The following is a 22,218-nucleotide window of genomic DNA, read 5'->3' on the forward strand; positions in this document are numbered from 1 at the left end:
AACCTCCACACATCCTCTTCCAGCACATCTGGGAGATTGCTTGTGTCCAGGATATTATCACTTCCCTGTCAAAGGACGCTGAAAATCAGGGTATACATCCAACACTGTACACAATGATACAACTGAGTTATAACAAAGTTACATACTAACTAATAAAGATATTCTGTACAGTAACCAAATGTTTGATTTCTTTCAGTTCTCATACACTCTCTCCCCCAGTCCACACCTGTATGGTATCAATAAGATTTTTATTTTCTTCAAGGTCCTGCCTAAATGGCTTCCAAAACTCAGCCTGCAAAGACATTTTTCTATTATTCATGGTGGTTGGTGAAGGAATATTAGACATGCTCAGTCTTTCAAATGGAGGGGAAAAGGGAAAAAAGCTGATAGTCTCAGGTCCTTTGACACCAGTATTGTCCTTGATGATCCATATGCAGAGACAGTGGGAGAGCTCAGTCCTCCACAGCAATGGCCACCATGAAACCTGGGAGGATGATGCCCAAAGACCTGTCAATGGGACTGTGTTGTGCTTTTGTGTCACCTGTAGCACCACTGCCACTGTGGCAGCTCAGATACTGCATGATCCTCCAGATGTAAATATTGTTCTCTTCCACATCTAGTAGCTTTGAGTACATTTTCTGCATAAGTTAATGAGTTGTCAGGTATTGTGTTGTTTTTTCTCCATAAGGTACCTACTTTATCTGCTGCTACATGCTCTCAAGGAAGGTTATCCTAGAAATGGGTACCCTGGCAGCCATCTTTGCCTTTCTCTTGCCACAACAGAGAAGGACTGAGAGTGGAACTGACAAATAGAGAGGTTTTGTCACTACCAGAAAATCACTGTAAAAAAATGAAAGCAAGTATTTAAATTATTGAGCTTCTAGATGTTTTTCAGCACTGTGGGTTTCCGTTAGCCATTCCTCTCACAACCCCTGACAGTTGCATGGTAGAAACCATCCTGCATCTTTCACCTGCATAATGGGCTCTGTCTGATACTTTTCTTCCACAGTCTGCCTCCTGCACATTTCGTCTACTAGAAGGAGCCTTACAGTAGTTCACAGGACCCTGGGGACCTGCTTGTGCCCTGAAAATCAGCAGAGAAGAGTTGTGCTCCTGGTAAACCTTGCTTGCAGTAGGGTTAGAGCAGATGGTTAAGGACTAAGATTAGTGTTATGACCAGTGGCTGGAGATGGAGTTACTGGTTAAGGTAGATGGATTTGTATTATGGAATGGTTTCTAAAGAGGTATAAAGGAAGAAACTGGATGAATGAACAGCCGATTTACACAGTGGTTTCCTCTTAGCAACCTCTTGCCCTGATAAAATTGGGGATTCAAACCTGCTGGCTAGCTGAATCCTCACATATCCTCACATGATAAACTAATCAGCCTTCATATAGTGGCAAGATAGACAAGCAGATCCTGGTATCTCATAACTTTTTCTGATCTTCAGAAGTATCACTACCTTCAGCTCTAAGCTTTAAGCATCTCTTCTTCACCATCCTGGTTGCCCACCTACCAAAATGACCAGAAAAGGAACAGAAAATCTTTTAGCCTTCTGCTAATTGGCTATGTGCTGATGGTCTATCTTGACATGCAGGGTCCAGCAGGTCCTCCTACCGTGTGTTCCCAAGAACTCAATCAATGGGATTTTAATTTTATATTTGCCTGAATAGAAGATTTCAGATTTGTATTAACATTATTCAAGAACAAAAATCACACTGAGCGAATGGGGATAAAGAGCTCAGATATTCAAAGTATTTCTTTTTCAGGCTGTACAGAGCCCTAAGATGAGAATTTAAAGTATGAAACACCTTAGGCAAAAGAAATTTCACTATTTGAACAAATAAGTCATTTAACTTTTGTCTCGTGCACACAGATTTCCCACTTCCTAGGCTGTATGTAAAACCTCAGAACATGGTAGATTTAAAAAAATATATACAAATACTATTGCATTTTTTAGGATCAATGGAAGGTATTCAAGATTTCCTAATTAAAGCCCATTCAGCTTTTGCAATAGTTAGCTATATTTTAAATAACGATGCTTCCAAACAGTATACTTCATGCCAACAAATTCAAAATCTGGTACTTTCAACAATATACTTATTCCAAATAAATTGTAAACTGATGACTGCGTGCAATACTATTTTGTCTTGGCTGAAAGAACATGCCTGTAAGAGCTGTCTCGCACTATGAACACGGCAAATGAAATATCACACATTACATCATTCTAAAGAGTCCTTGCTTACTCTCTATGGCTTTGATCTCTGCTAAAGGGCAATCTTCTGAGACAATAGATTGAGTTCAGACTGAAAACAAATAGTAGCAAAGCAATATCCTGACCAGTTAAAACATAGACCTGATTCTTTGAAAAGGGTGATTTTACAGAGTTGAAAACAGTTAGGGACAAAATCAAGTGGGAGGAAGTACTGAAACATAAAAGCATGAATTATGATTGGGAATTATTTAAAAATACTATATGAAATGTCAAAGCCTCCCACAATTTTATGGTCATGAAGGAGTACTTCAGTAAAATAATCACCTTAGTTAAAATTAGATGTGAAAATGGCAATAGAAACATTTTTTTCAAAATTACAACATACAGGAAAAAAAAAAGCATTCAGAAGAGAAAATTCTGGAATGCAGCATTACAGTCTATGTATATCCTTTAGAAGTAAGAATGATATGAACAAATTTTATAAATTTACTGAGAATAAATTAAATGTAAAATCTGCAATATCAAAAGCTGATACTAACTAAAAGTGCTAAAATGACTAAGCAAAATTCACAAGTCATACAAATATTACATAAATATTCTACTTTGGTCCTTAAAAACATACAGAAAAGGAAAAGCTAATGTGCCAGTTTTAAGAAAGGTGTAATATCTAAAAGCTGAGAGATTTGATAGCCAGCAATATCAAGAAAATGAGACATAGGTGTCCATTCATTAAGTATGTAGGCACCTGACTCTGTCAGCTCTGAAAAAAGCAACTAAGCTATCTATTGAGAGCAAAAGAATGGGTCAGTCATCATGGACTAGAAATCAGACAAGCTTTAAGTTTGAATGATTAGCTGCCTTAAATAAGGTAATAGAAACTGTTTATCTCAGCAACCTGAGATAAAAAATACACAACCTCGGTCAGATCCTCTGGCACATCAAGGTTCTACCCAACACCATTGAAAAATGCCTTAGATTTCACTAAAGCAGTGTCAGGGTGAAGTTTGGGGTGGTTCTTGACATATTTTTGATGTATTTTTCAAGACACTGGAAAGAAGCTTTATTTTTAAATCATGCTTGGAGGATTGACCATAGTAAGAGGTGGCAATATATGGCTACTTCCCAAACTGTGTGCATGTTTTATATAATGACAGTTTAGTATCACAACTACAAATTATTTCTGTAAGGAATCTTGGATTAAGGATCTCCTTCCTTTTTGGTAAACATTCTAATCATTAGAGTACCATTTTTTGTAATTTTTCTCTCTTCTTACTGCCCAATTGACCTGTCATTTTGTGCAAAGATGTTACAAGCAACTTGACCTCAGTGTAATTTCTACAGTAATTATAAGGGTTTATTCTTTACAGAAGGAATAATTTTTACTGTTTTTGGGGAAGAAAGCTTTGTCTAGGCCTATACTGCTTAATAAAATAGGCTCAAAAAAGAATGCCTGATCCCCAAGGCTCAGTGAGTGTATTGAACTCACCTCCACAAGATCACTTTCACCTTCCTTGCCTCCAAAAGCTCCAAAGTATTTATGGCTCAGTGGATATCACATGGGCTTTTTATCTGTGTGGACACAAGTTTGCACCATGCATAGCTTTTGTGCAGTGTGCATAGTACAGTCAGCACCCACAAAGAACATAATTCCTTGTTATTCTCCATTTAGCTCCTCGTATAGCAGATTGGTGCTGGTACTTCTGTCATTTTTGTGACTTCTTTCATTTTTGTCACCTCTAAATTTTCTGGTAATGTTCAAGACAGAGACAGCTTTTGATGCTACTACTGGCCTGCTCATTGGATGTAGGGATCTGAGGGTCTTCTTTTGCAGATAATGTCCATGACAGGCTGCCTGGAGGAATGATCTGGGTATAATTTGGTGAATGTCTCCCAGGTTTTAAGGACTAATGGTTCTCTGAGGGCAGGTCCACATCAGAAAACAGATTTATATTGACAGTACTGTGTTTTGGGTCTGGAGGAGGGTCAGTGTGCACAGTTTGCTCTGTAAGAAAATCACTAACATCATGACACTTCTTTGCCATGTCTCCTGCAGCCTACAGAGTAGGGGTTGTGGGTTCTGTCTGCCTGCATATTAGAAGACGGTCTGCTATGTGGTGGTGCTGCCCAGACACACAGAGATATAGCGATGTCCTCTGCCATTATTACTGAGATGTTACCTGCTGCTTCTGCTGAAGCATGGCCATCTGACGTGCTGCACATCGGTTGCCCAGTACTGAGTGGGTGTTCACCAGATCGCCATGAAAGCCAGTCTCTTACTACAAATTCAAACTGTAGAGAAACCTTGAAGCTGAACACCTGTGTCCTGAATCCCACCTGTTCATGAAGAGCCAAGAAATTGGCAGGTGCAGGACAGGGGGCTGCTACTTCACGGGTAAACATATGTGTGGAGCTGATATTGAACGTTAAGGATATTAGGAGAGTTGGGAAGTTTTGGGGGAGAATATGTAACAGGTATTTGCCACTTAAGATAATCAAAATCCACTCCTAAGAGTATATCTTTCATTACATCAGTGTGTAGTAGAAAGTGTTTCTCTTCTGTGCAGCAGCTTGTGTGCCTTCAGATGGACCCAGAAAGGATCATGGACCCCTTTGTAGCCGTGTATGGCAGGAATATTCCTGCTTGGAGGGAGGTATGTGCAAGCTGCACAGGGAAAGGTGTGTGGAAAATAGAGATAAAAGAGACTGACTACTTTTTTGAACCCAGCAATATCAGTATCATAGCTAATGTGATCATGTTCCTCAGAGATGTATTGGGAAAACATTTCTGTTGGTGATGAGTCTTTTTTCCAGAGTGAAGGCTTCAGTGACAGTGAGAGTGGCAGGTGGTAAATGGAAGTAAGAAGACATATAAATAGACATGAAGTGGAGATTTTTGGCAGACAAGATAATTAACCACTCAAACAATTGTGCTGGAACTTGCCATAGATTTTTTAAACACTCTTCAAAGAACTATGTCTTTAAACAACTATGAGCTTCATACACAATCTTCTAGATAAGGTGGTCCATCATGTAATAGGCATTTAAGCTGAATATATGACCCTAAAGGTGCATTTAGGTTGTAAAAGCTAGGAAGGTGCCTCTTGAAACACCTTACTTGCATCCAGTGGTCAATTTTCATCACTCCTGTCAGTCAGTGAAGGTGGAAAATTAAAAATTGCCCCTTTATAAGAGATTTTTTTCTTAATACCTCATCAGAATTTTACACATTAGGATTGTTGGCTTCTTTACAGTCTCCTTGTTCTCTCTTTTATATCAGAGCTTGATAAAAGGATAGGTAATTTTGATCCATCTCACTTTGACCCCATTATCACGGGTCTAAAATCATTCTTGCCAATCTGGAGGATTAGCAGTGTTCAGCATTTTTGTGGCTTGCAACAGTTGAAACAACACACACTTAACTCCTTCCTTGTATTTTTTTTTCATAAATACTCTCACTTTTATTAAAAAATGTTAAATTGACTTAAAGCTACTGAATGTGACAATTTCTTCCTTTTGGATCATAATTAGGCTGGTAAATTGAATAGAACAAGTATTCCTTGCATTTCATTTCCAGTCTTTATTCAGAGTTTGTATTTGAGCATGAAAACTTCTGTTAGGTATCTACATGTCTCCTCCCTGAGCAGATAAGTTATTTTAAAGGTTTTTAGATGCTTGGGATGATACATTCATTCTTTTAAGCTGTCCTTATCAGCATGCAGAATGATATAAAATACAAGATATTTTCCAAGGTTCAAATAGGAGCCCACTATATACAAATTCTTCTTAACCTTCTGACTGTGATTTCATGGCTTTACACTTATGGAGGCCAATATTATGTTGCTTTCTGAAATAAAAGTAAATGACAGGTGTGGCTGTCAGCATAACAACTTTCTTTAGGAGAAAAGCAGATAATGTTTTGTTGGTTTTTTTTTTGAGTATAAATTCAAATACAGAACTCCTCATCTACCATCTCTTCAGCTGAGAGCTTCAGATCACTTTATGACTGCTCCACTCTCCATATTCTTCAGTCAGCCACCATAGTTTGAATGCAGTTCTGGAAGCCTAGTTAGTAATAAGAAAAAAATCACAACACGAGATTTCCAGAAACAAGTTCAGGACAGAAGTTATTGCTGCAGCTTCTTTTCTCTCTCTGTTCTGTTTATCTGTGTGAAACAGGTGGCTGAAAACCATTTTCTAGTGCTGTAAGACAAATACCTAGCAACAGCTTCAGCACTGTAAACTCACTGTAGTGTAAATATAACATTGTTCAACTTGTTTTCTGCTAGTACAATGATGTTTTCTACCTCAAGGTGTCTGGTGCCTTCAGGTAACCCAGACTAAATATCAATTAATTTTTAAAATCATTATCTTTTTACATTAACAGAGGTTAATTCTCGAGGCAGTTCTCATGTATACGCACAGCTAAGTTTTACTGCAGAATAAATTCAAGTGTATAGCAAGTGCAGGCCTTGAAAATGAACTTAAGGGACTGCTCATTAGAGCAGTGGTCAGAAACTCTAATCATCTGTGTCTCTGTCTTGTTCACAAACTCCAAGTTCAAAGGCAGCTATTGGTCTCTAGGGAATACTCAAATGTTGCATTGGAATCATAGTGGCTGAAGAGGTACATTTTCTTTTCTGCCTGTTACTATTGCTAATGCAAATTCATTAAAGCATTCAAGAATGAAGTGAAAATGCCCTATCTACCCATAGAAGTTGTGTTCTGGTGTCTTTTATAAAATTGACCTGTAAGAATTTTGTCTCAAGTCAAATCATGGAGCCATGCAGAACTTACTGTATCTGCTTTATTTTTGAAATACATACTTTCTTAAGGTGAGTGATAGAGAATATTTTAAACTATTCAATATATTTACTATTTGAACGATTTCTGAAGGGCTGATACCTAAGCAATTCCCCCATACTTACATTTCTCTCATCCTGGATTAAGACTGCATTGTTTGCAAATTCTCTGACCATGATTTGACATTGTGCAAATTTGATAGCTGAAAAAAATATGGAAGAAAAACCACAGACATAGCTGAAGAAAATAGAACTTATTCTCTTACACACTGATCCATAGTATGAAATATTAATCTTGTAGGTTTTTTATAATACAAAATGTTTGTATTTCTTCCGTTCTTCTCATAACAGTAGACTTTAAGTACGTCCACTCATGATTCTGAACATCTATTTTCCATTTTACTGCTGTTCTCAATTTTCTCTGCAGACATCTACAAGGCATGCCACACATTTTCTGTCTTCTGTGAGAATGCATTAAACATGAACAAAAAGCTATGGCACATTTGTTCTGTATTACTTATTTTTGCATGATTTTTTAAAGCAAAACTAACTTGAAAAATGTAATGAGATTTGTATACTATAAAAAATACAACATACTCATTTTCCATATGAATTTGTTGTTTCTAACATGTTGTTTCTAACATGCTAAACACTTGCTAAGATATCTAGTAGTCTTGCTAGGAACTTAGTTGTCATAGCTTACTTTCCTTGGTTAGCAAAAATAATTTTTCAGTTAAAAAAATAAATTTGTTCCATTTATTTGCACACTTAAGGGCAAAACCCAGCTTGAAATTGTATTTTGGTATTTTATCTACCTATGTGAATTGCAGAGCCTGCAACTCAAAAGTTAATGAACCACACAGGGCAGTTAGAAACCAATGGTCCATAGGAACTTTAATATATTGTACATATAACCCTACAGTTCCTCCTAATTATTTTATTTTTTGTTCTCTCAAGTGAGATATTTCTGCATTAAACAGAGTCTAAATCAGCTGTGTATACACAAACTTGAAAATATATTTTCAAGTAAAATAATGAAATAGATGCAGCATAGCTGGATGATAAAAACATGCAGATGTGAATTCAGAAGCATGCAAAACGTTAATGTATTGATATGATACAAAAATACTTTTCTATTTGTGTTCTTCTCTTCTGTCTTAAGAATCAAACATCCAACAATAAGCTAAGTTGAGCAATATGTCCCAAAACAAGGATATCTCTCTGAATGCCACAAAGGACTGGAATAAAACTGACCTGCTAATAGCTGATGACAGCCGTTTGCCTGCAGGTTTCATAAATCCCTGAATAGATGTTTCTCAGTGTCTGCTTCAAAACCTACTTGGCCTTCAGAGCCGACAGAGTAGCATCAATGGGAATATTACAACTTTGAAAAAAAGCAGTTCCTGCATACTAAAGCAGACTTAATAAATCTCATTTCAGCAAAAGAAAGACTTGCTTTTGAGTTACAATGAAATCTTTCAAAAAATTCAGAGATAAACTGTTTTTAATACAAAATGATTTTGAGTCTGGAAGGTTCCGAATGATCACAGAGTTTTTAGTTATGCCCATTAAGCACATGCAACTTAAAATGCTTTAAAAATTCTATCATATGTCTATCAGTATGTGTGAGCTTAATGAGAGAAGCAATGGAATTAATGTTCAGAATAAACAAGTGCTGTGAAAATACAAAGAATTCAAAACTTCCTGATTAAAAAATTCTAGTTATAATCCAAATGACAAAACCAGAGGACAAGTATAGTAAGTTTGTAAGCCAAGATATTCAGATTCTTGGACCATAAAATTTTAAGCAAATTCTTACAGAACTACCAAAGTAAATAGTTAATAACAACATAATAACAAAAAAAAAAAAAAAAAACCACAGTATAAAAAACCAAATATAATGAAGTATTATGCAACAGATCTCTAGAAAGCGTTTCAACACATTTTGTAGAAAAGTATTACATGTTTTAGCAGCTAACAATTGCTGCAAAGAGTGTTGAGCCAACACAGAATGAAAAGGAATGAATCAGAAGTACTGTTAAATGACTGAGTTTAGGAAAGACAATGCTGCACATTACATGCACTTCTATACAGAAATATAGTAAAGGGATATTTCTTTGCTACTACAAAATTAGGTCATTCTCAAAGTAAAAAAAAAAAAAAATATATATATATTTTTTTTTTTTAATTTTTTTTAAGGTATTTTAGTAGCATTTCCGGTCCAGGGAATGTTTAATTCAAATGTTGGCTGCCACCACTATATTGTTCTTAATTTAGTTCCTGTTGAATCTTTGGGACAAAGGTTTAATTATGACATGGAGTGAGAGTTCTCTGACTTACAGCAGCTGACACATTAGTTCACTTTTGCTCAAGTTTTCATTTCTTTGCAATTAGTAGTTAGCAATTAGTCAGCAATTAATAGTAGAGGCAATTTTTCATTTTCAGCAAAAAAGGACAGCATTTTTGTAGAGTCCAACCTAAGTATAACCAGAACTCTCAGCTGTTCTGTATTTCTTGCTTTCATTTTTGAAAAATGTAAGGAACTTAGATTCTCAATGCCTTTCTTTCATTTGCATCCTATTCTTTAAGCTATTTTACACTTCAAAATAAACCCAAGTGAATATAGTACAACAATTCACTAGCAGAAATGTATGGAATCTCATGAAAGTTATCTGAGTGAGGACAAGTATTATTTTCTGCATATTTTGCTTGATGAGTTAAGCAGAAAGAAATTAAACTATCTGGCAGTAGTTCTGAATAGCAATAGCAGTCTGAACTCAAATATGATTTGCACTATAGAGACTTTTAGACTGAAGATACTTTTGAAGAAATGCCTTACATAGAATATTCTTTAAATTTAAAGATTATCTGTTCCTTTTAGAAACAGAGTCAAAGATGAAGACTGAAGTGGTTCTTGGAGAGTTTCAAGGAGGAAACAAAGACTCAAAAAATGTAGGTGCTGATATGCTACTTTAACCAATTGTAATTCTGATTTTAGTTCTGAGTTTGTGACTAGAGCAGGAATGCAGTTTTCACAAAAATGTTGAAATATGAAATTGGGACTGAAATCTCTATCTGATTTTCTTCTAGATATTTGCTCATACAGTGCAAAGACAATGTGATAGACTGAAATCTTGATGGTTAATGTCACAAACAATTGGCCATTTCAAAAGCAAGAAGGTGCTTTGCTGATGATGTGCAAGGAAACATCCAGGCACAGAGGGGGTGTGCACTGACCACTGAAGCTACAAGATGTGTTTTGAGGCAGATAAGGGAAGAGGAAGATAAGACGCAGATCCTGCAAAATGAGATAGTGCTTTTTATGAAGCCAGTGTTCTCCCTTACAAAAGTGGCTCCCTGTAAATCTCCCTGTACACCCCAAGGGAGGTATTGGGACATTTATACATAGGCTTGAGGGTATTTATCACTTCTGATGGGGCATGAATGGCTAGACTATGAAGGTAGTGGTCATGTCTTACAAGGGGTCATAAACCATCACAACAAAAAATCCCTGAATCTTATCTGGGCCCTTACACCAGAGGACTGTGCATGATCCACACTGTTTTAACAAACAGTGTTAAACTCCCCTCTTCAGGTGTTCCCATATTATTAACCCACTGAACTTTGTGTTTCATGGACTTCTCTCTCCCCTAAAGTCTTTGACCATCAATTCGACCGACATCAAAATTGCAACAATCGAGTCTTGTCTTTGGGTCCACAGGTTGTGATATCTTTCCTCTTTTCTATCCTTTGACTCTTATCCTTTCTTTCTCTCTCTTTCTCTTCCTTATATATTTTCTTAATTGTTATTTTTGTGTTTCTATATTGCTATATTTCTACAGATAATAACAAAAAGGGCTACATACCTCATTTTCATTGCAACCAAATTGTTGTAAAATAGACCCTACATGTGTATATATATATATATACCCATGTTCATATAAAGGCACTGTTTCATTCAGCATCATATCACGCTAATCTGCCCCAAGGGATCTATTGACAAGCTCAGCTGCCCTTGCCATCATGGGTAGGTCGTAACATGTAAGAATTTCAACTTTAAAAATCAGGGAGAGCAGGACAAGGAAAATATCGTTCCTTTGAATTTATGTACGTACCAAGGTTTTCTTCAACACAAATATACTCAAGTCCACTGAGAAGATAGAGGCCACAAGTTGCTTATTTGTGGAAGGATTAGGTGAGTTATGATCCACTAACATAGTAGAAAAGCTTTTCCTCGCTTTTGCTCCCAAATCTGGCCCAGACTCCTAGTTTTCTAAGAGAAAAGGGAAAATTGGTATATGATACCAGCCTCTCTCCTGTGTCTATGCTGAGAAACAGAGCTTAGGAAAAAAAATATCAACTTCAGACTTTCTTTGAGTGGATACTACATTTTCTTAGATGGGAGATACATCCTCAATGAAGCACAAAGGACTACAGCAAACTTCTTGACCTACTGACAAAAATAGGTGAAGAGGTGAAGCATGTATGTCAATTAAAAAGGAGGAGAATCATTACCCTGCTGACCAGTGCAAAAGGGCACATCACTGGATTACTCAATCCTCAGCCTGTCAGTCCATTAAGGTCACTAGGTTTTGAAGTGATGTTCACTGCATTAAAGAGTACAAGGCTTACATGCTCACTACTTCAGATACAAAAGTACAAGAACATCCTTCTAGTTATTTTCAGGTTTCATATCCATGTTTTCTTCAGTTTTTGTATCCATGCTTAGTCACAGTCCTACCTCAAGATGAAATATCCAAATTCACAAAACTAGATATAAGGGCTGTAATAGCTAAAACCCCACAAGGAGAAAGAATTATACAAAAAATTACTGCTGCTACATAGCTGAAAGCATTGGAGCATTGCTGAGTTAGAATCCCTGGGTTGAAGAGGCTTGCCTACAATTGCATGAATTGAGACTTGATGATTATCATGTCCATTTCAGTCTTTTATCTTGTCAATGGCACCAAAGACTGTTTTTGTTCTTCAGAATATGCAAAAAAAAAACTCTTTCAGAACTTTGCCAAGTAGGCAGTATTCAGAAATAACAAGGGTAAAGCACAAGACATAATGCAATGAAGTAGGGAAACGTTCTCTTATTGCCTACCTCATTGTTGACTTTTTGAGTTTAGTATTCCAATGAGCAGGATTTAACAATTACATCTCAAGAGGCAATTTTAAATATTGTATGGATGGAGTTACATGGAACTAATAAAGATAAGAAGAAACAGAAATGCTCTGGATGAACTTGGTTTCTTTGGAGAAAAGAAATTTTGCATCCTTTTCCCAAGCTATTTAGTAATTATCTTGGAATACTTTTTTTCCTCAGTAGTGAATTCCTAAGGAAAATCAGTTGCTGATTTTCAGTCTTTTTAATTAAAAAACTTCAGGTGAAGGTCATAATTGCTAAATGGAATTTTTTTCATTTTTTTTCATTTTCTAGAAATAAAGCTGAAGGTGCCTTGAAAAGTATACTATAGAATAGGAAAATATGGAAAAAAATTAGCTCATTTTCCAAGGTCTTCTCATGGTAATATGACCCTCCAAGCTAATTGTCTCAAAAGTAAAAAAAAAAAAAAACCTATTTAATTTATGAGACTAAATAAGATGTTGTTATGATCAATGTCAAGAGAATGGAGTGATTTAAACTTTCTTGAAATACAAAGTGTATAAAGAATATGAAAAGATAGATAAGCCAACATATTTGACTTACATGGAGGATGTCTGTGTGTATGTATTAAATAACAGGTTTACATTATTATTCTATCCTACAAAATGGAAATCTCTTTCAGGCCTTGAACATATTCCCAGTATTACAATTTCCATGGCTTCAGACCTTGAAGACTTTTTTGTTCTTGGCATGAAATCCTACCTGCATAGAAATCTTCATCACAGTTTTCATTGCCTTAAACTATTTGAATGAATGTGCATTACAAAATGAAGGAAATGTAGGCTGGAAATACCATAAGGATCTCAGGTAAAAAAATATCCTAATAGTATTAGACCCTTGAGCCCTTGAGATAAGTGATTGTTGATCTGGGTTTTTTATTTGCTTGTGTGCAATTATGCCTGAAGAAATATTTTTATATTTTTAGAATCCATTTTGATGAGGACCTTATCTGTCAGACTGATCTGTCCACCAATGCTCAAACAAACTGTAAGTTTGGTATTCGTTCATCTTTGTATAGATGTAGAAATAATATAAATAACATCAATTCTTTTGGCAATTGTGGAAAAGTGACAAAAAGTGTAGCTGTATGTTTGGAAGTTTAGGTATAAGTACTCTGAAGTTTAACTTTTCCTTTACTTTCCTCAACTTTTCCTTTGTGTATCTATCTAATAAATATTTTCAGGTGAACAGAATTTTTTAAAAATTTTCTGCTTAAATAGTATAAAAAACCTACAATGTTGGATCTTTCTTTTTAAGTTTTTTTGGACTTGCAAAGAATTTTTAAAAGAGCATTTGTTGTCTACATGAGCATATTCTTTTTTGTTGTTAAATCAGCCGAAATGATATTCAATTACACAAGAACTTAAATTTCAACACTGACGAAGCTGATTAAAACCTATTCAATCAGGCTGTAGTGTGATCAAATTTGGTCTGAAAGGTCAGGGTGAAAATAGCTTCCTATTTCTCCATCTGACGTTTATAATCTCTTAAGTTAAATCCATCCGAGAGACATTTTGCTTAGACAGAATGACATGCATATGGAATGAAGAGGGTGGTAGATTTGCTTTTATGAGGAAATGCAAAGAAAGGGGTTTGGAGTATGGTTTTGTTCTTCAAGATATGCAGAGCAAGTGAAAGAGAGAAAAAAGCTGAGATACTCAGGGGAGGGGGTGGGAAGAAAAGAATAAAACTGAAAAAGAGGGATAGAAATTACAGAATTAAAGACAGCTGGTAAGACCAGTTATTTGCAATGTACCAGCATTTTATTTTTGTATTTTATTTCTTTTCTTTTTATTTGAAATAATCTGTTTTTCTTTATCTCTGTCTTCATGAATATTCCACCATTTCTCCCTCTGTTCTTTTAGGTTTTTTTTTACTTCAGCATTTTTCATGCCTTTTGTCAAAATCTATGTCATTTTGAGAGGAAAGAGAATCTAGTTATGCACCTTATTCTTCCTGCCTAAACGAGAAGTTCCTGGAAATTGAACTTCTTGTGGGTCTTGAATGGTTTGAACCTTTCTGTGATCACTAATATTGGAAACATACTTTGATTTAGCACTGAGTATTAACCTAGTAATTTACCTTCTAGGAATCACAGTTTGACCATTAAGGACAGGAAAGATATTTTCTCCCCTTTTTGTTCAGTGTAAATATCAGTATTTTTCCATATTTTTTTTCTGCATTTGTAATTTTTGTAATGGCTCATTGTTATACTTACATTAATTTCTACTTTCCCTAGAAAAATTTTTCTCCTCTCCTCTCCTCTCCTCTCCTCTCCTCTCCTCTCCTCTCCTCTCCTCTCCTCTCCTCTCCTCTCCTCTCCTCTCCTCTCCTCTCCTCTCCTCTCCTCTCCTCTCCTCTCCTCTCCTCTCCTCTCCTCTCCTCTCCTCTCCTCTCCTCTCCTCTCCTCTCCTCTCCTCTCCTCTCCTCTTCTTCTCTTCTGTTCTTCTCCTTTGAAAGGAAGAAGAAAACATCAACACAAATTATGCAAAAAATTTTTAAGCAATGGATATTTCCTATATTGTCATATCTGGTTTTGTCTGCATTGAAATTTTTAACTTTATCCACGAGTATAATTGCAATTCTCCTGTCTATGTTGATCAGAAATTACAGGCAGTGTGATGGTGAGATGTTTTAATGTTTGCATTTGCATGTCAGTTTTGTAATTAAGCATTTGTAAATTCACACTAAATACTTTTAGAATTAGGATCAGGAACGCTCTCCCTAAGCTACATGGCTCCAGTTCCCACCTTGGAGGGACCGCTACATGTCAGAGAAGTCTGTTAACAACAGCTGAGCAGAACCACAGGACTCCTCTGCTTTGCCAGTGGCTTAATCCCCTGTGCAACATCTTTATCTGGATTTGTGTGAGAGACCACTATTTAGCATTCAGTAAGTAGACAAGGCTGTTCTCCTACAGCGATGACCTCGCCGACCTACTAGAGGAAACCAAAAATTACACTGATCCATTAGAAAGATTAAGACAAAGACAATAATAGCTCCTGTGATTTATCTTTCTGTTTTTATGAAAAGTGCACAAATTTGCCAAAAATGACAGACAGGAATAGATAATCTCTGCTTTTTATCACTCAGATCAGACAACCTTAATGTTGCCAATGAAAAGACAAATGCCATGCTTCTATTTGTGGAGGCCGAACAAAGAATAAATCATTATTTTTCCCCGAGGAAACATAAAGTTAAAATTCTTTACTTTGAGGACTGGAGTAATAATTCAAGTGACATTTGGCAAGGTGAAACAAATAGACAGTTATTATTACTAATGTACATTTGTTTCAGTATTTGACACTGACAAGATCAGAGAGCACTGATCATTTCCTCTACAGAATTTCTGCAGTAATTCAAAGCATGTGACTTTCAGTGAAATCTCTACTGATCCAGGGATTTTGTAGGTGATATTAACAGCAAAATTAGATGGAGCTTTATTTTTTTATAATTTGCTGGAAATTGATTCATCATTCTGTCAAATCAATGGAGTCTAAATATAGAATTATCTGCTGCGATCATCACACATTTGAGGAATATCAAGGCTGGGTAATTAAAAATAGTAAAGGTGTGCAAATAATTTACCAATAAAGGTGAAATGGGGAGGCTTTTTTTTAACCCATTTAGCAAAGAGGTTAAAAAAAGTGAAGAAAAGGTTTTTGATTTTTAAGGGGGAGGTTGCTGAGTTTCTTGGGGGGAGGTTGCTGGGTTTTTTTGCGGTTGTGTTTGTCTTTATTTTCAATTTGCTGCAGAGCTATGAATTTACATAGCTCAAGCCTATGGGATGTGACACTCTCCATGATGTAAAGATGAAGGAAGGAAAAGTTAATATTAAACATGAAGTCTCATGTAGTCCCAATCCAATTTTTGTCAGGACTATATGGGAACCAGGAAATACTTTTTGTGGTAATTTTTTTAGCCTTAGAAATAATCTTTCAGGTTCTGTCAGAGGACAGTGTATATTCTCTTTCTTTAAAATGTAAGAGCCTATAGTTATTCAATAAAATAATGTGTTTGAGTATGCTACTATGTTAATGTTTTTCATGCAGTGTTCACCAGGATAATTTGCAATAGTAATACTTAAATTGCTGAATAAATGAGGTTGGGAAGTTTAGTCTAACCCCTCTATTCAAGGTCAGCTGGAGCAGATTGCCCGGGGCCATGTTAAGTTGTTCTTTAAATATTATTGAACCTAAGACTCCAAAATCTCTCCAGACAACTTGTTCCACATATTTTTGAATATCAGCACATATTATACTCTAACTGATTAAAATCTGTACTCCTGACAATGTGACTGAGATGGATCTGTGCCTGAATCCTCTTTTTTCATCTTGGTACTGGACACCTACTTTAAGGACTACTAAGAAATTTCAGGAAAATACCGTATACCTCAGTTAATAGTGAGATGACTACAAAAGAAAAGCATTTAGTAGCATAGTAAAAAACTTGAGGATATTCTAAATTTTATTTTTATAAAATAATAAAATACTGCTATAATGTTCTATGTGCATATATATCTGTATTGGTGTTTCTTTTTTGCAGAAAAAAACCAAACCAAAGCAAAACACAATACCCAGTAACAGATCACAGAGAACTATCTTACAAATCACTTTGCATTTTGTTGTTGCACAAAAATGAACATAGTTGACCATCATAACTTTAGGCAAAAACATTTTAAAATATTATTCTTTTGACTTCTCATGTCCTGGTTTTGACCATGTTTTGAACGTGGAATGTGACTTAATAAGATGTGAATAATTCATAGTCACAGGATCGTAGAATGTCTTGTGTTGGAAGGGACCTTAAAAATCTTTTAATTCAAACCCCTTTTCCATGGGTAAGGATATCTTCCACTAGATCAGGTAGGTGGTGCAGGGCCCCATCCAACTTGGCCTTAAAGACTTCCAGGAACGAGGCATTCACAGTTTTTCTGGGCAATCTGTTCCAGTGCTTTGCCACCCTCACAGTAAAAATTTCCTCCTGATATCTAACATAAACCTACCCCCTATTGGTTCAAAGCCTTCATCACTTGTCCTATAACTACATGATCTTGTAAAAAGGCCCTCTCCACTTTTTTTTATAGCTCTTCTTTAGGTACTGGAAGGTGCTCTAAGGTGTCCCCGGAGCCTTCTCTTCTTCAGGACAAACAGCCCCAGTACTCTCAGCCTGGCTTTATAGGTGAGGTAATTGCACTAAGCATTCTAAAAGGAATAAGTTGAAATAAAAAAAAAAAAAAAACAACTTCTGAGTAACATTCTGTGATTTCTACCCAATTATTCTCAAATGAGTTCATAAAAATACTCTCTGGTGCATCATTGAACTTATTTGTTTGAGGAAGAAGCAATAAGAAACAGTAAGAATTACAGATTTTGAATACTGGTTTTAAGAAAAAATGCAGAGATTAAAAAACCCTAATGAATTCTCTGAAGACACCACTGTGCACTTTTTCTTTATTTAATCTTCCACAGCCAAGAAAATTGACAGAAATAGCAACCCAAAACTACATTTGTATAAAATAGACCCCCTGAAAAACATTTCTATTATAAATTTTCACTTACAGAACCATAAATAACATTAATACATACTGTACATTACACAGAATTGGTTTGCGATTTCTTATTCTCCTTACTACATCATATAGGGAAAAAATCCTCACCTTGGACAAATAATGTAAATCTTTTAGCACTCAAAAGTCAGAGTGATTTCTCACTTCAGGGAGCAAAGTAATTCTGAATTGTTTAACACTCTAGAAATATGTTTTTACTTTGCGATTATAGTACTTTAAAAAAAGAGAGAGTGGGGGAGGCATGAACTTGATTCCAGACATGTTTGTCATAATTTAGAAGAGTTGCATGTAAATCCAAAGACTGCATGCAAATCAAAAAATCATGAAGGATTTGGGGTTTTTCTTTTCCTGAGTCTATGGTCTTGGAAAAAAAATAACAAGTCTGTATCTGTTTGGCCTGTTAATCATAGTACAGTGTTGCATCCCGGGTTTGGGTTCAGATTAGAGGTTCTGATATATGTTTCTTATCCGGTTCTGTGTATCCCTGGGTACCCCCATGTTCCCCCCGCAGTGGTCAGCTCCAGGTCACTTACCATTGGAGCATCACCATGCCAGTCCTGTAACCACCCCCCCATCCACTTCTGAGAGTTCTGTGTCTGTTACTCCATCCCTGCATTCCCATTCGTCCCAGAACCCAGCACACACCCCTGTTGTGTTCCCACTGGTTATTGTAGTCCACGTCACTCCCCTGTTGTCTGTCCCCATTGGGCAAGGGGGCTTCCACCTCGATTGGCCCGCCCCCTATAAAACCCCACGTGCCCCTTTGTTCGGGGCCATTTTGTCCATGCGGTGCTAGGGAGCGGCCGCAGTTCTCCATCGCAGCTCCACGCGACAATAAACCCTCTCCAGCCAACCGCAAGGACAAGGTGTGCCTCCTTCGCCTCTTTGCCTCGCCCCAGTGACGGCCACGAAGCGCGGCCAGCCCCTGCCAGTGCGCTGAACGCCACAGTGGCCAGGCCACACGGCAGCCCAGTCCCGCCGAGAAGCAGCGCCTTTAGCCAGGCTCTCTGGAGCTGCTTGGGACCGGGTAAAGGAATGCAAAGACGCAGTACAGGAAACCAAAGAGCTAAACCATCTTTTGCAAGGCACTTTTATTCAGTATGAGACACATATAGCAGGTAGTTCCTCTCTGTACAAACAAGGAAGAAAGTTCTGTTTGAAGCACTAACTGTTCTCATGATCCCAGTTTTCAACCTCTCAATTCACACCAGAGACAGACAAATTTTTTGTATCCTAATAATAATTCTGCAGAATGTCATAAGGATTTTTGGTTCAGTCGCTGCTAACTTTTACACACGCTCATTCAATCAGAAAGATTTCTTCCTGTCCTACTATACAATGTGTTCTTGATCATAAATGAGCAATCACTGAAAGCATTGAACATAATCTTTCCAGGGATGGTGTACTTCAGTGTTGCCAATGAACCATGTTAGAGAACCACTATTATATTTTTGAAACCTTTATGACTGCTGCTAGAGAAATCAGAGCTGTAAGGCATCATTGAGTTAAGTTAAAACATCCATCCTTATGAAAGGAAAAGAATGGGGGGAAAAAAGGCCTAGCCAGTGTATACCACAGAAACAGCTTTGAATCCTTTGAAGTTGAAACATCTCTGACACTTACTAACCCTGGTTCTCAGTGATAATGAGTATCACAAATATGCCAAAGTTCAAGGGAACACAGAGAATGGAATATTATTCTATTGTCCACAACATTATACTCTGTTTTTCTGTATGTGGAATGTGGGATTAGCCAGCAATGTAGGCTTTTTATGTCCTTTGGCATAAACACATATCATTCATCAGCGTGGGCACTGCACAAATGTAACATAGCTGTACATGCCTTCCTCTCCCTTAGCAGGATTAATGGCCAACCCTGAACAACTGGAATGTGCAGGCAACCTGACTACAGACTGACTACATTTATAAACAGTTTGTATGCAAGGTAAACTACAGGATTCTCAAATTATTTCTGAGAACCTTGTATTGTGCCTCCAAAATACACTACTGAAATTATTCTGTCCCCTGTGTATGTTCTCTAGGTGACCATTTATTTTTCTTGTCTTTCCAAAATCTTTTCCTCCTATGTTCTTCATACCAGCAGTAAACAATGAAGATGAAGGATGATGTCTGAATTAATGCCACTATTGAAGACTATCCTTTAAAAGAGCTGTGAAAGGGACTTGCTCAAAGTATGAAATACAGAACCTAGATGAAAATTTAAGTGACAGGCTCCAACTTTTATGGAGACAAATGGTCTCCCTAGCTTTTCATATAATGAAAAGGTCTTTTATTAAAAACAAAAGATACATACATAATCTCAGATATTTTTCTAATTGGGCCGTACAGTCTAGACAGTTGCTTTGATTTCCTTCTTTGAGTGCTGGGAATAGGTTGAAAGAAGTGTCAGAATAATTTAGGTCTATTATATGATAGGATTAATTTGAGACAAGTGCTGTTTACAATCTATTTTTCTCCTAAGGACTCAAATTTTTCTCCATAAGCTTACAAAATCAGTATTGGGACAAGTACAGTTTAATGTCTTCATCAATGACAAAGATAGTGGAATCAAGTGCATACTTAGCAATTTGTCAGATGACTCCAAACTGTGTGAGGCAGTTGACACACCTAAGTGATGGGATGCCATCCAGAGGAATCTGGACAAAATCAAGAAGTGGGTTCAAAGGGAATTTCAGGTAGTTTAACAAGACAAAGTGCAAGGTGCCACACCTGGGTCAAGGCAACCCCCACTATCAACACAGGTGTGGGATGGAATGGATCAGAACAGAAAATATTTGAGTATCATAAATGCTACACTACAAAGTCTCACCTGTCTTTGTTCTAGAAGTCTTATTTATGAAAAATAAGTAAGGTATATGAAAAATAATAAAGTTTTGTCTTTGTTCTAGAAGTCCTATTTATGAAAAATAAAGCCATACGGAGAACATACAATGTCTTTTTCTCCTGACTCCCACATTAAGCTTAAATAGGCCTCAAGCTGACTTTTTTTTTTATTTTATTTTAAAGGTAATCCCTTTAAATGAGCATTGTTAGCTTCCCAACATTGACTGACTGAAGATTCTCAAGCAACCTTGGTGGTTCAGTTTAAGGAAGTTTAAGCTACAATGCCTGCACTAGATATATGGGACAGATAAAGGGATTTAAGCCATAAAGATTTTTCTGATATCTTCATCCCGAATCTTTGTAAACACAAAAACTTACTTTTTATTTTAAAAAGGAAAAAAATATGTTTAAAGACACAAAAGATGCATTACACTTGCAGTGTCCTGTAAGCTGCAGTTTCTTATCACAAAAATATTTATATCCCATGATCTCAAAGATGCATTGCTTTTTACAGATTCCATTGCAACTGGGGAGAAGGGAATTGTAAATGGTCTTCCACTTCTATGAAAGAGAGATAACTGGTTTGTTAAGTATTTTTGTGTGTGAAGTAGTGGATCATATTAATCACATCTACACTCAAAGTAGAAATTTAAGAGGACTTTCACTTAATATATCATCAACTGTACTTTGTCACTGAGTGGTAGGACATACACTAAAATGAGTTTGTGTGTATGTCTAAGTGTGTATGTTTTCACACACACATATTCACACATGTATGTGGAAGCAAGAGGGTAAGGGAAAGAGGAAAGTAACTTAAGGCCTCTCTTCCAAGCTTTTTTATTCTATTCTCTAAGAAAATGTTCACCTGTTCATTGCTCTCTGAAAACACTGAATCATTTTAACTGGGGCAGAGTCTTGCAATACATTAACTACATGCTCAGCATCAAACCTCATTCAGCCTTGGGAATGATATAGGGTTATTATGAAATTCTTCCTTTGAGCACTGTGCAAGCTTTCTGTGGTTATTTTTTTCCTGTAAACAGAATTTCCAAATTGAAATGAGTTATATTTTGACAGCAATAATATAATAATGCCATCATGATTTTAAAGGGTTTAACCCTAACAGGAGCTTCCTTTGCAGAGGGAAAGGGCTTTCTGCAATTACCAGTGGAGCCTGCATAAAATTTGGGAGAGTGGACTACTGTCATTGAACTCTAAATTCTGATGCTGGCAGCTTTCTCAGCTTTTTGGGGAGTCAGTCTTATTCATGGGTATACTGCAGAAATTCATCTTAGAAGTGGTAAATAGCTAAGATCAAGACTGAGAGGCAAGAGGAGGACACGCTGGAGATATGACAGACTCAATGGAAATGGAAAGGTGATTTTTACTTATTATCACTATGCAGATATCTGCAAGAGAGATGGGTCAGATAAGTGAACTGAAGTTTTAAACTACTTTGACACCTAAAGTGTAGATGCCCCTGCAGGATAGAAATTTTCTTTCTGCTAAAACCTCAAAGTGTTTTACTAGGCCTCAAAAAAAGCTGTCTGACAATAATTTCAGATACTTCCTTCTCAATTAGCTGAAAAGGGGTTTTGGCTGGGTTTTTTTTGGTTGGTATG

At 36.6% G+C, this 22,218-nt stretch overlaps 1 long non-coding RNA gene across 1 annotated transcript; it reads left to right on the forward strand.

The window, feature by feature from the left end:
• Window positions 1-11,026: 11,026 nt before the first annotated feature.
• On the forward strand, window positions 11,027-20,910 carry LOC137479760 (uncharacterized). The gene is made up of 3 exons (XR_011002509.1): window positions 11,027-11,209; window positions 13,110-13,171; window positions 20,780-20,910. It is a non-coding gene; the product is annotated as an uncharacterized lncRNA (long non-coding RNA).
• Window positions 20,911-22,218: the final 1,308 nt, after the last annotated feature.

This window comes from Anomalospiza imberbis, chromosome 1, assembly GCF_031753505.1.
Source record: "Anomalospiza imberbis isolate Cuckoo-Finch-1a 21T00152 chromosome 1, ASM3175350v1, whole genome shotgun sequence".
Classification (NCBI taxonomy): domain Eukaryota; kingdom Metazoa; phylum Chordata; class Aves; order Passeriformes; family Viduidae; genus Anomalospiza; species Anomalospiza imberbis.